This window comes from Leptidea sinapis, chromosome 14 (assembly GCF_905404315.1).
Source record: "Leptidea sinapis chromosome 14, ilLepSina1.1, whole genome shotgun sequence".
In the NCBI taxonomy this organism is placed as follows: domain Eukaryota; kingdom Metazoa; phylum Arthropoda; class Insecta; order Lepidoptera; family Pieridae; genus Leptidea; species Leptidea sinapis.
Window position 1 is genome coordinate 1293142 of NC_066278.1, and position 12749 is coordinate 1305890.

Genomic DNA, 12749 nt, shown 5'->3' on the forward strand with positions numbered 1-12749 from the left:
TACACTGCCACCCTTGGCTTGTGTTTACAATTAAACTGGCATCCTTGCTTTGTGTCAAAAATTACACTGACACCGTTAGCTTGTGTTTACAATTACACTGGCATCCTAGCATTGTTACAAAAATTACACTGCCACTCTTGGCTTGTGTTTACAATTAAACTGGCATAATTGCTTTGTGTCAAACATTACACTGACACCCTTGGTTTGTATCTATAATTACACTGTCACCCTTGGATTATTAGACCCAATGTACACCATTACACCGGCGCCCAAAACCCTCATATTTATTCCTTTATAAACGATTATTATTTTGCGTTGCCTCTCATAGAGAAGCGTGATTACAAGTATTGTATGCGTATGTATGTTTTGTACATTTCAATCATAACAGATATAGGTTAATATGCCTCGTCTTATTCATGAGACCCCTTTGTTTAATTTGACGATTGAAACTCCAATTCAATTAAGGAACTGCTTAGCGATCTTGTACCTCAATTTAATGTCTATTCAGTGAGAAATATAACGTATTCCAGCCCTTCACAAATGTCGGTTAATTGGTATTTAGTGTCTGCGTGTAGTGGTTCTTGTATGTAGTCTGCTTAACTGTATGAATAGTCTAAATAATTTGATATTTATTGAAGATTGAGAATCATTTTAATTAGTTTTACGGTTAGTTTCAATTTCACCTTTGCGACATGCGTCAAAATAACACATCGCTACGATCTGAATGTAAGGCGTTCCTCCACAGGTCAGCTTTCTACCACATACTACCAAGCTTTGGAATGAACTTCATCGCACGGTGTTTACATTAAAAAAGGCGCGAACACTTACTTAAATGACTTGCAATGCTCCTGTCATTCCTCAGGTGTTGCAAGTGTTTGAGTGGCGGCGGTCCCTTTACATCTGATAACAAGAACGCTCGTTTGTCCTTTTGCATAAAATGAGATTATTTTTAATTATTGTAATACATTGTGCCGTTTAAAAATTAAGTCATTCTAATTAAAAAAATATTTTTATTACAACATTATATAACAGGTTCATATTGTTCTCTTGTGTTATTATACCATCTCGCCGAACTCTTGTTGTTCGAATGGGATAATATTATCTGATGATCAGCAGATATCTGGCCTGATCTTAAGCAGAACCATCTGTATCTGCCCATAAAGTTCAAAGTATTTGAGTCGTAGTTCTTGACCAAAACGAGCTACAACAAAGCGTAATTTGATTCGACACCACGAATATCGCTCTGCGCCATAAGAAAAAATCAAACTCAAAAATCATTTACACAAAGTTTATACGGATCAAAAAGTGTCCGAAAGCTGAGAATTGAGAAGTAGTGACATTTAAGTCAGAAAAACTTCAGTGCTCTGTGAACGGCTGGATCACTTGGCGTTGCGTAAAGATGTCGCTTCAACGTGTGTCTTCTACCGCATTTATCACGGGGAGTGTTCCGAAGAGCTGTTTAACCTGATTCCTGCCGCCGAATTCCACCTTCGCACGACACGCCACAAGTTAGGATATCATCCCCACCATCTGGATGTGCGGCGGTCCTCCACAGTGCGGTTTTCAAGGAGCTTTCTTCCACGTTCTACAAAGCTGTGGAATGAGCTTCCTTATGCGGTGTTTCCGCGACGATACGACATGGGTACCTTCAAAATAAGCGCATACTCCTTCCTTAAAGGCCGCTCCTGTGGTGCCTCTGGTGTTGCAAGAGATTGTGGGCGGCGGCGATCACTTACACCAGGTGACCCGTACGCTCGTTTGTCCTCCTATTCCATAAAAAAATCTGAGTATATCATTTAAAAAAAAATCTCACGGATTGTAGACTTCCGCCGACGCTTTTATTCACACGAATAGTAAAGTATAAAGAAAATACTCGAACATTTGAAATATAAGAAAAACTGTAATTCAAAGATTTAAGCAGAGTTCCTTTTAACAGAATGATTTACACAAATGATTTGAGTTTTCTTTAGTGTTAATTCCGCCAATATTTGTCTCTCTACACGAGGCATCCTCAGGACGTGTTGTCTCGCCAAAATCTGGCACGAGAATGATTTGGCCACCATTAGTTGCGTCTGTTCACGAGTATGACCCGTGGACCAATCACCACTTCCCTCCATTTAATTTTTAATATTAGGGACACAGTTGGATATTCTCATGCGCATGTAATTACATTTCTTTTCCAAAAGTGTCTACCATAAGGGTTCTAATAGCATGTCAAATGTGTGATCAAAGACTAGAAGTAGATGGACTGTTATGAATCTGTGATTTTCAAGTTGGCAGGCGTCCAAATCGTTGTGTCGGGCGCGCTCAGACGAGGTCACGGCTGCACGCGATTTTATCCCGTATTAACACTGTTATCTTATGTCTGTGGTTTTTTATTAACTAAACAATTTGCCAGCTCAAGGGTAATAGGTGAAATTATTCTGTTTATATTAACCGGTTTAAAATGAAAATTGTTACGGGTGGCTTACAATTTCTGTTTGAAAGTTGAGGTAGGATGTCTGTTTGGACCTCAATCGTTTTTTTTTAATACTTCATAACATTTTCCAGATAGAATTATGCATCCGACTGATGCCAATATTCTGTAGCACCAATTAAATTCTGATTTTGTTATCGTTTCCAATCTTCAAGATTTTTAACGTTTCATTTGGTGGTACAGTTAGCATAAAAATAATAATTACCAGTGGGAGGCTGAATGCGTCACTATTTTATATCTCATGACAAATGGTTACGAGTGGGTACTCAATTTCGCGAATAATCACGAATAATTCATGCCAGGTTAAGTTATATAGAACGATGCCTACAATTCTTTCAAGCCATTCATGCCAGGTTAAGTTATATAGAACGATGCCTACAATTCTTTCAAGCCATTCATGCTAGGTTAAGCTATATAGAACGATGCCTACAATTCTTTCAAGCCATTCATGCCAGGTTAAGTTATATAGAACGATGCCTACAATTCTTTCAAGCCATTCATGCCAGGTAAAGTTATATAGAACGATGCCTACAATTATTTCAAGCCATTCATGCTAGGTTAAGCTATATATAACGATGCCTACAATTCTTTCAAGCCATTCATGCCAGGTTAAGTTATATAGAACGATGCCTACAATTCTTTCAAGCCATTCATGCCAGGTTAAGTTATATAGAACGATGCCTACAATTCTTTCAAGCCATTCATGCCAGGTGAAGTTATATAGAACGATGCCTACAATTCTTTCAAGCCATTCATGCCAGGTTAAGTTATATAGAACGATGCCTACAATTCTTTCAAGCCATTCATGCCACGTTAAGTTATATAGAACGATGCCTACAATTCTTTCAAGCCATTCATGCCAGGTTAAGTTATATAGAAAGATGCCTACAATTCTTTCAAGCCATTCATGCCAGGTTAAGTTATATAGAACGATGCCTACAATGGTACATTTGTTTCAAAAGAAAGGTATAAATTCGCTGAAAATGCGGTTTGCTGACATGTCCGTTTTTACGATTATATTTTTCATCATATTACAATAGCTGTAACACTATTAATATCAGTTTTCTCGATAAAGTCGATAAAGATAAGCAACGGCTTAGCGTTTCAGTACTTAAATAAACAATATTTAGTATAAATTTTTTCTTTGGTGATCGTTCGTGTAAAGCACACATAAAATAACTTATTTTAATTATCATAATAGGTTGATAGGTAAACATAATATCTGAAATGTAGTATTTTCATTAATTAATGCAGGTGTCTACACATTTAAATAATATCTTTGTCTCATTTCATCTGCAGTCTAATATTTGAAATGTATTTGATTATTATTTTTATTATATTATTTTATTATGATTTTATTATATTACTGGCTGACCCGACAAGTGTTGTTCTGTACAAAATAAATAAAATACTGTTTTTCTTATGAATTTGTCAATAATATTTCATAACATCAAGAATTATTTCGTAAAATACGCTCCCTGTTGTTATAATGAAATTGTTTCACAGCAGAACTATCAAACCGTGCGTCAATAAATTCTCTCATAGAAAATATGTCCATACAAAACAAATATTGGAAATAAAAATAATTATGAGTCCCAAATCGAAATAAAAACTATTCTATCCCTCTAGATGCACTAAACTGCACTGCATGAAGTAACCCCCATTAATATCAGTTCATTAGTTTAGAATTTCACTGGAAACAAACATCAGGACACTGGATTTATATATATTTGCAATGATTGCAGCTATTATCATGCATTTAAAATAAAATAATTCCCACATAACACTTGGAATTTTCATTCAGTTCTGCAATTTCAGCCATAATGCATCTTAGAGTATAGAGAGTGACTCAGTGCCGGATGTTGATGAGAAATTGAAATACACATAATAATATTAAACACACTTAATTTCAGATTTAGATGAGCCCAGTTTGTTTCCGACTGGCGAAGCGCGCGCGCATCTCTCTTGATACGAGCATATTGTATCTGTGGTAAATTTAACCGCGTGATTTCTGTGGTTTAATAACATTTGTGATTTGTTTATTCAACATTCGTAGTTAATTTTAGGGAGTGTTTTGTATTGCTAAAACAATTAACTAGTCATTTGTTAGTTCGTTCGTATATTTAAATAAACCTACACAAAAGTTATCAGTTAAATTATTTATTGTGTCTGCGGGTATAATATATTCGGGTAAAATTTAAAACCTAACCTATAACTTAATTTTTTTCATTATCTGCCAGGAGCTTAGATAATTTATACGTCTTAAAAGAATATTTTTATGAGTTGCTCAACCGATGAAAACAGGCCAGGAATATTAGGTTGTGTGCGTGATAAACTGTCTTGCCTATACTCGCGAATTGTATGAAACTTTGTGTTATTTTGCGTGTATTGCTCAAAATATAGGTTAGTTTTAAACTTAATTTTTTTCGACATTTTCAGAGCTGTCACCGTTTAAACAGACAAATAAATGATCTAAAGCTAGGAGATTGCGTACTACTGTTATCCTAATTATTCTATCTTAGATAGCGACTACCTGACCCGGCAAACTTTGTTTTGCCATATAAATTATTTTTAGACTTAAACCGTTTCTTGGATATTCCACCATTACTTTATTTTCCTAAAATTAAAGATGTTTTTCTAAAATAAACGTAGCTTAAGTTACTCCTTATTACATCAGCTACCTGTCAATAAAAGTCAGAGATAAGCCGGAACAAACAGACAGACAGACAAAAATTGTAAAAAAAATTAGTTTGGTATACATCAAAATTCACACCGTATATATACTCATATACATGTAGCAGAAAACGTTTATTTAGTTAAATTAATAAAATAACCGACTAAGATAAGTCTGTGACATTTTGACGTTTTATTAGTCTTAGTCTGACGTCTGAGGTTTTGTAAGTAGTAGCCTTGGCTTCACTACTTATTATTCGCTACTCTTATAAAGTAGTTTTCAGTATTTAACAATCACTTGATAACAAACTCCTTGATTATAATTTAATTCATTAATATAAAATGATAATAGTCAGTGAATTTTGATTTATTATCATTCTGCTGTAAGGATAGTATAATTTGATTTTTCTATCGCACGTTACCTATCACTAAGTCGGTAAAATGATTTGCAATGCCACGCTAAATTTTTAGCACGGATCCAAACTTACAGAATAATGTATAATTATATATCACTAGCTCGCGTCCGTGACTTTGCTTACTCACATTTAGTTTTTGAAGCTATCTATAATAAATATAAAAACACCAAATGTTACGGGAAGCCTGCCAAAAACATAAATGGAACCGCATTCAAATCGGCTCATCCGTTTCTTTGTTAAACGTGAACAAACGCATAGGCCGGCAACGCTCTTGTGATTCCTCTGGTGTTGCAAGAGAATGTGGGCGGCGGTGATCACTTAACACCAAGTGACCCGGACGCTCGTTTGTCCTGCTATTCCATAAAAAAAACGCATAGAAAAGCCGTCAACTAACAATATCAAACAATATTTTCGCCCTCGATAACATAAGTAAAAGTGTGATTAAAGATCATCAGTAAAAAAAGAATATTTTAAAAACTTAATTAATTATTATCTTATTAATTAATATTGATAATATATCAGACTTAAACAACAGTAATGATACATCGTCCAATTTATTATTATAATTCATGTTATACGATATCTCTATGTTATTCGGTTATTGAAATTTAAATCCGTTCGCGGTTACTGCAATATCCAAACAATTAATTGAAGAGTATCTGTTTACATTAAATCTTTTATTGTGGATATATTTTAATATATATATATATGATACGAGTTGGAAGTAGGCTTGTTAATGTTTGTAACGTTTAAGTTGCTGTATGTCCTGTGAGCAAATTTTTTTATGTAATACTTCCTTAGGCGCGTTCCTTAAAGGCCGGAAACACTCTTGTGATTCCTCTGGCGTTGCAAGAGAATGTCGGCGGCGGTGATCACTTAACACCAGGTGACCCGTACGCTCGTTTGTCCTCCTATTCCATAAAAAAAAGAACAAATGATGAGAGTAAAATTTTAAAATCCGCGCGCATCACTGTAACACAAAAGTAACAGGGTGAAGTTTGTTCCTCAAATTTTGTGACGTTTGCGGCATTAGTTTTTCTTTTAGGTTTCTTCGTCCATTATTAAGACAGGAAAGGGTTGAAGCCCATACAGCCGTAATCCTTATTTAACAATCAAAGCCATCTTTGCAAGATTTTTACAAAATTGTTCTTTCTACAAATGTAGAATAGCAGGAGGAATAAATAATTTTAAGGATTTTTGCTTTCTTACGCCAAACTTAACTTCTTGCGTGCATACTTAGTACACACACACTTTTTTTACGAGTTAAATTGACGTATTGGACGAAACCAGATGATAAGTTTTTTTTTTTTATTTAGAGGGGCTGGGTATTTATCTAGTCCTAATGTGTCCTAGTAACACCGCGTCCAGAATTGATCTATTGTGTTCGTCACTCATACTTATAGCTTGTCGTCAAGCTCTGCTGCATTTAGGAACCGCAGTATCTTGTATAATATGACGGGGGATACGCCCTGCCCATTTCAATGCAGTAGTAACGCTTAGGATTCCTGAAAAACCTTAAATTCTAGGACATATGAAGTTTAATCTTACTGGCCCATTAATGTTACTATTAGATACGGCGCCCTACAGACAGAAACACAAATTGTCCTTACTGGCAAAAGCGAACTAGCATCATTTTTGACATTTTAACATTATAAGTTCACGATATATGTTTGCTTTTTGTTTAAACACTTCAAAAGAAACGCTTCTAAGCAGTTCTGTTGGCTAGATTGGCTCCTAGCTAGTATCGACTTACGTAGGAGCATGTGCTAAGAATCCTGCCCAGTGATTGCATGGACAAATGGTGATCACCTAGCTACCATCAGGCAGGCTCATTGATTTACTAATAATGCTTCATTTTCTTATTCTTTTCAAAAATAACTAATTAAATTTATTGTAGGGTCCCCTAATTATCTCTAAAATAAAATACAAACCAATTTAATTGCTGCATTTACTTTTTGAGACTATAAACAGTAAAACAGTTAATGCAAATATTGTTAACGGATCCAAACTGTAAAATTAAATCCTACTTCCTTGACAAATTAGGTAGTACAAATAAAAAAATAACTAGAATTAAAACTAGACTAGGAGTTTGAATAAAATTTTGTATTTGTATTTCGCTCGAGTTTCTGCTTCTCGCAATCGTGGCGAGCTCCGTAAATATGCAAGTTTATATTTACGCCTGGAAATGCTCTCATTTATTTTTATGCAACAGACTGACAGATCTGTTCTGTGTTAACGGACTGCGTCTGTTGGCTGAATATTATGTCTGCGCTATTATTATGGTTCCAGTCTTAGATTAAGGATTTGACTCCGCTGCACTCCAACTGGATACCGCAGGGGTAGTACTAATACTACGCCCAAGTGGACGTACTCGAGCCAATATCGAACAATGTTTCACGTTGACGGCCACATGTTCTGTTAAACTTTGCTAGTAATTAAAACTAAAACTGGTTGCGTAGTAAAATTTTGTAAAAATAATACTATAAGTAAGAATAAGAAAGACACTGGCATAACATATCATTCGTAAGTATTTTGTATTTTATTAATTTCAATGTAAAATAACACGAAGCGTAAGTTACAAAATTTTAAAGATTCCACGCACACAAGCATCTTTACAAATAGTCAATACACACTACTGTATAATGTTGCCATAATAAAAAAGCTATTGTTCTTAGGTAGTGCGGTATCTAGTTGGAGCGCAGTGGAGACCAATCCTTATATATTCCAGTATAAGTTTGTTTTATATCAATCTTCAAAGAATCTTACTGGATAATCTTAGGTGATCAAATTCGCCCATTGTCGACTTTACAATCGCTTTATTGACTGCCTATGGAGTTTTTATATCACTTCGAACATTGGAGGGTTTTGCAATAGAGTATGGTTAAAAAGTGCCACCATAATACTGTTCTATTCTTCATACTATGGCTTTTGTGGAAGGGTCACCACAAATTAGCCAATATCGTTTCAGTAGACCACCAAGCTTAGAGTATGTTACTTAAAAGGCATTTATTCTCTCAAAATTGATTCCCTTAGAATTCTTTTTGAATGTCATTTCTAATAACTACTAGATACTACTAGGGCTTCGGAAACAAATGGTGCTCCGAGAGAGAAGAAGCGGCGCAAGAAACTCCCCCAGCATTCTTTTTTTGCGTTCTTTTCAATAAAAATATACAATATTGTACAGTCACTTCTATCGCTATACTAATCACAATGTAGTCCCAGGCTGTCCGATCATTTAGATATTCAGCAGTGGAGTAATAGGATTTACGACAGAGCCATTTTTTTATAAAACATTTAAATTTATTTATAGATAATGCCTGAACAGTGGCTGGGTCTTTATTATAGAAGTGTATACATTTACCCTTAAAGCTATTATGTAATCTTATGAAGCCTTCTAGAATTAGTCACAAGCAATCCCTTATTCCTAGTGTTATAATACCTGATCGGTGTTAACGATTTTACCAGTGTTTCCGGTAATCATCAGTGCCTATATTCATTAATAAAGTTTCATTTCCTTATTAAACCTGAAACAAGTACACATGCTAAGATTATAATGGACAAACACACATAATACACGCGCGTTGAAAATGGACACGCATACTAGTGACGTTGGTCAAAACATACCCTTCAATTATTCAACCAATGAAAAGTTCCGCGTGCGCACTGACGCCTGTCTGATGACGTCACACAGATGTTGATAACCTTTAAGCTAAACTAAATTGTTGATTCGGTAAACAATTCAGTTTAAAAAAAAACATGATTAATCTTCAAATAAGTTATTGTTCGAACAGCCATTTAATAAATCAAGAACGGTGGTATTGCTTTACTTTTTCTGACCACTTTGATAATCCCAAATGTTTTTCCTTTTATGAAATTAAGGGACGAGATGAGCAAGACGTTCAGCTGATATTAATTGATACGCCTTGCCAATTACAATGCAGTGCCATTCAGGATTCTTGAAAAACACAAAAATTCGGAGCTCACTCGGAAACACTCAGATTTGCCTAGTAATTTCACTAAGTACGGCGCCCCTCAGACCGAAACACATTACATGCGCCGCTGTGGTACCCATAATCTAGCCGGCATCTTGTGCAAAGGAGCTTCCCACTGGTAAATACTATAATAAAATACTCTTCTACTCTACAATATAAAATCTATGTCATATTATTTCTGACCATGTCCTAGTTAATTCTATAAGTTCTGAGTACTTGTATCGATCAAGGCACGATCTTTGATTGCGTCCGTGCTTAGACCAAGAAGTATAAAACGATTCATCGAATCCAAGTGCTTACAGTGCTTTCAAGCTGAGCTTAAATGGGAAAATGTTTATCCCTCTAACAGATTTTCTAACTGGTCTAATTGAATTGAAAACATTTGCAATGAATTTATATGTTTACTAGAATTAAGTTTATTTGCATTGATTTAATCAATGGTGAATATTTTAGAAAATATTGTAGCTTATCATTATGATTTAGTAACTTATTTACCAGTGAGACTCTCCATTGCACAGGATGCCGGCTAGATTATTGGTACCACAAAGACACCCATTTCTGCCGTGAAGTAGTAATGTGTAAGCGTGACTGTGTTTCAGTCTGAAGGGCGCCGTAGCTAGTGAAATTACTGCGTAAATGAGACTTAACATCTTATGTCCCAAGCTGATGAGCGCAGTTGTAGCGCTGCTCAGAATTTTTGGGTTTTTCAAGAATCCGGAGCGGCACTGCATTAACATGGGCAGTGCGTATCAATAACTATTAGCTGGACGTCCTGTTCGTCTCATCCCTTATTGTCATAAAAAAATGATTTTGCATTACATATTAAAAAAAACTTAGTACATTAGTATTTCTTCAATAAAATTCCAGTTATTTCCGTTCCAACTATTTCATAGAGCTGACAGAATATCGATAAAAAAAACGTTTTTCGGTAAACTTCCTTCGGAATTAGCTAAAAGTTATAACTTATTTGAATATTAAATTATTCTGTGAGTACAATCATTTGTATTATCAGCACTTTCATCTAACAAGTTTAACTATGATATAACAGGAACACTCTGTCTGTACTCTTGTCCAAATTGAGTTTTGCCTTTGGCAAGAGTTCACGTTAAGATTTCCTCGTTCTGTACTTGTGTTTCATGACATTTAAGTTTGTCTTGTTGTGTCTGCGACTCCGCGTTATTTAGGACGCCTTCGGGCGAAGTTGAGTGTCCGTTCGTACTTGTGATAAAGCTACGGCCGTTCTAGCATTCCTACTTGACATTCTATGTGTATGAATAGTTGTATTTTATCTTGTTTCATTAGTTAATGTATCGCAAATACATACTGTTACTTATGCTCTACACTGTTTAAGAATCATTAGCGTCGGAGTAAAATTCACACCTAAACCCCATCTTAAATTTAGCAGCATTCTCTTCCAGAAATAGTGCCAACATACTGCGTCTGTCATCCTAAAACTAAACATGTAATATGAATATAGCCCTTCAATTGCAAAATAACGAACTGGGCTCTATAATAACAATTCATTTTTGTAAACGAACAAACGTAATATACCATGTATATGAATTAATCTTTACACCGAAATCATAGACGCGCCAAGGCACAATTTTTATCACGATTAAAATTTATAATAAGTTACCAGAACATTAAAATGCTGAAACCAATATTAAAAAATTCCTAAACTCTTTGAAAAAGTTACTTTTGGCAAAAAGTTACTATTCTTTTAATAAATACGTAAAGGATATATTTTTTTTTGAATGTCTCTCTGTTGTCCATTGCTGTTACGAGGTGCATGTGATAATTTAGTACTTCAATTTTGTTTAGTAACAAAATTGAATGTATCACAATTATTAAAAAAAATAAAAAATTAAACCTTAACTTACCGACAATATCAAAGCAATAATAAGAATTTTCGAAAAGTAGGGATTATTCTAAATTTTATAGAGAAAAAGCGTCGCGTTGACCCGGAAATCTAATACATGCTATAAAATTGTCGCTTCGCATCTCGCTACTAAACTTCAAAATGCAACATATGAAACAATTTAAAAATATCACATTTAATCGAGTATAAAAACCGTTGTGGGATATCGTTGAATGTTTTGACATAACATGGATAAGCCGGTCATCTGGTACGACAGGTGTGAAGTTGGGAGTGACGAGGGTCTGACTTCTCATGCTAATTACTTACACACTCATCAAAATTGCACTCATATTTTGGGATCTTTTGTTAAATATATTTTAATATTAACCCTGAAAAATAATACGCAATTATTTTTGAATTTATGAGTTTCGGAATTGCAAATTCAGATTAAAAGTCGATTATTTTCACATAAATTGATTTGGAATTCATTTTTATTGTAAAATACTATAATGGCAACATGCTATAATCAATTATGATGATAATCTGATGGGAGAGAGAGAAGAAATAGCGAAAGATACGCAATTATTTATTGAGTTTTTTTTATGAAAATAAGGGACGAGACGAGCAGGACGTTCAGCTGATTGATTAAATTTTATGTGATTGTGCACAAGCACTTAAACTTCTTGTAATATATAAAACGGCGGAACCGATTTTTTTTGTGTGCATATGGGGTAGGTCTGAGAATCGGCAAACATCTATTTTTTCATACCCCTGAAGGATTAGGGTGACCCACCCCTAAATATATTTTTGTGACATTTTTTTATTTTATTATTATTCAGCATTGAAAAATACATACAACTTCAAATTTTCGCCCTTCTTTTCTTTTTCATTTTTACATTATTCTGTTTCATCCACAAAACCGCTATAGGGTTGCAAGATGGCAATCGAATACAATAATTGTAGTACGATATATTTGGTAGGTGTCTTTTTCATCTATTTTGTATACCCCAAAAATTTTAATTATACAATTTTTTTTAATTACTTTATATGGCGATACAACGTTTACTGGATCAGCTAGTATAGTTATGTATTCAAGAAAGCTATCCCACAAGGTTCTGTTTTAAACTAGCCCTATTTGAATTTTGCTTACGACTCTCATTTAATTTATGTAACTAGTGAGATGAATATGCAAAACTTCCGCTGCATGCACAAATGATATTATTTAAAATAAACAACTCTCTCGTATAATTTTAAAGTTTACAACACCGTGCCTTTGTCCGCGACATGATTCTCGCTCGGAAAATGCATGAACGCATCACAGAGCTTTATTCCCC

At 34.6% G+C, this 12749-nt stretch overlaps 1 protein-coding gene across 5 annotated transcripts in view; it reads left to right on the top strand.

Annotated features, from left to right (window-relative positions):
- The window catches only part of LOC126968057 (apoptosis-stimulating of p53 protein 2), a 395431-nt gene that overhangs the window by 211858 nt on the left and 170824 nt on the right, over window positions 1–12749 (top strand). The window contains exon 1 of one of the 5 annotated variants that reach the window (XM_050812854.1): window positions 4415–4466. The exons of 2 other annotated variants lie outside the window; for them this stretch is intronic. The gene's annotated coding sequence lies outside the window, so the exon portion shown is untranslated. Of the gene's footprint in view, window positions 1–4414; window positions 4667–4861; window positions 4880–12749 lie in introns of those variants that run through there. 2 more of the 5 variants (XM_050812853.1, XM_050812855.1) reach the window with 2 other exon arrangements.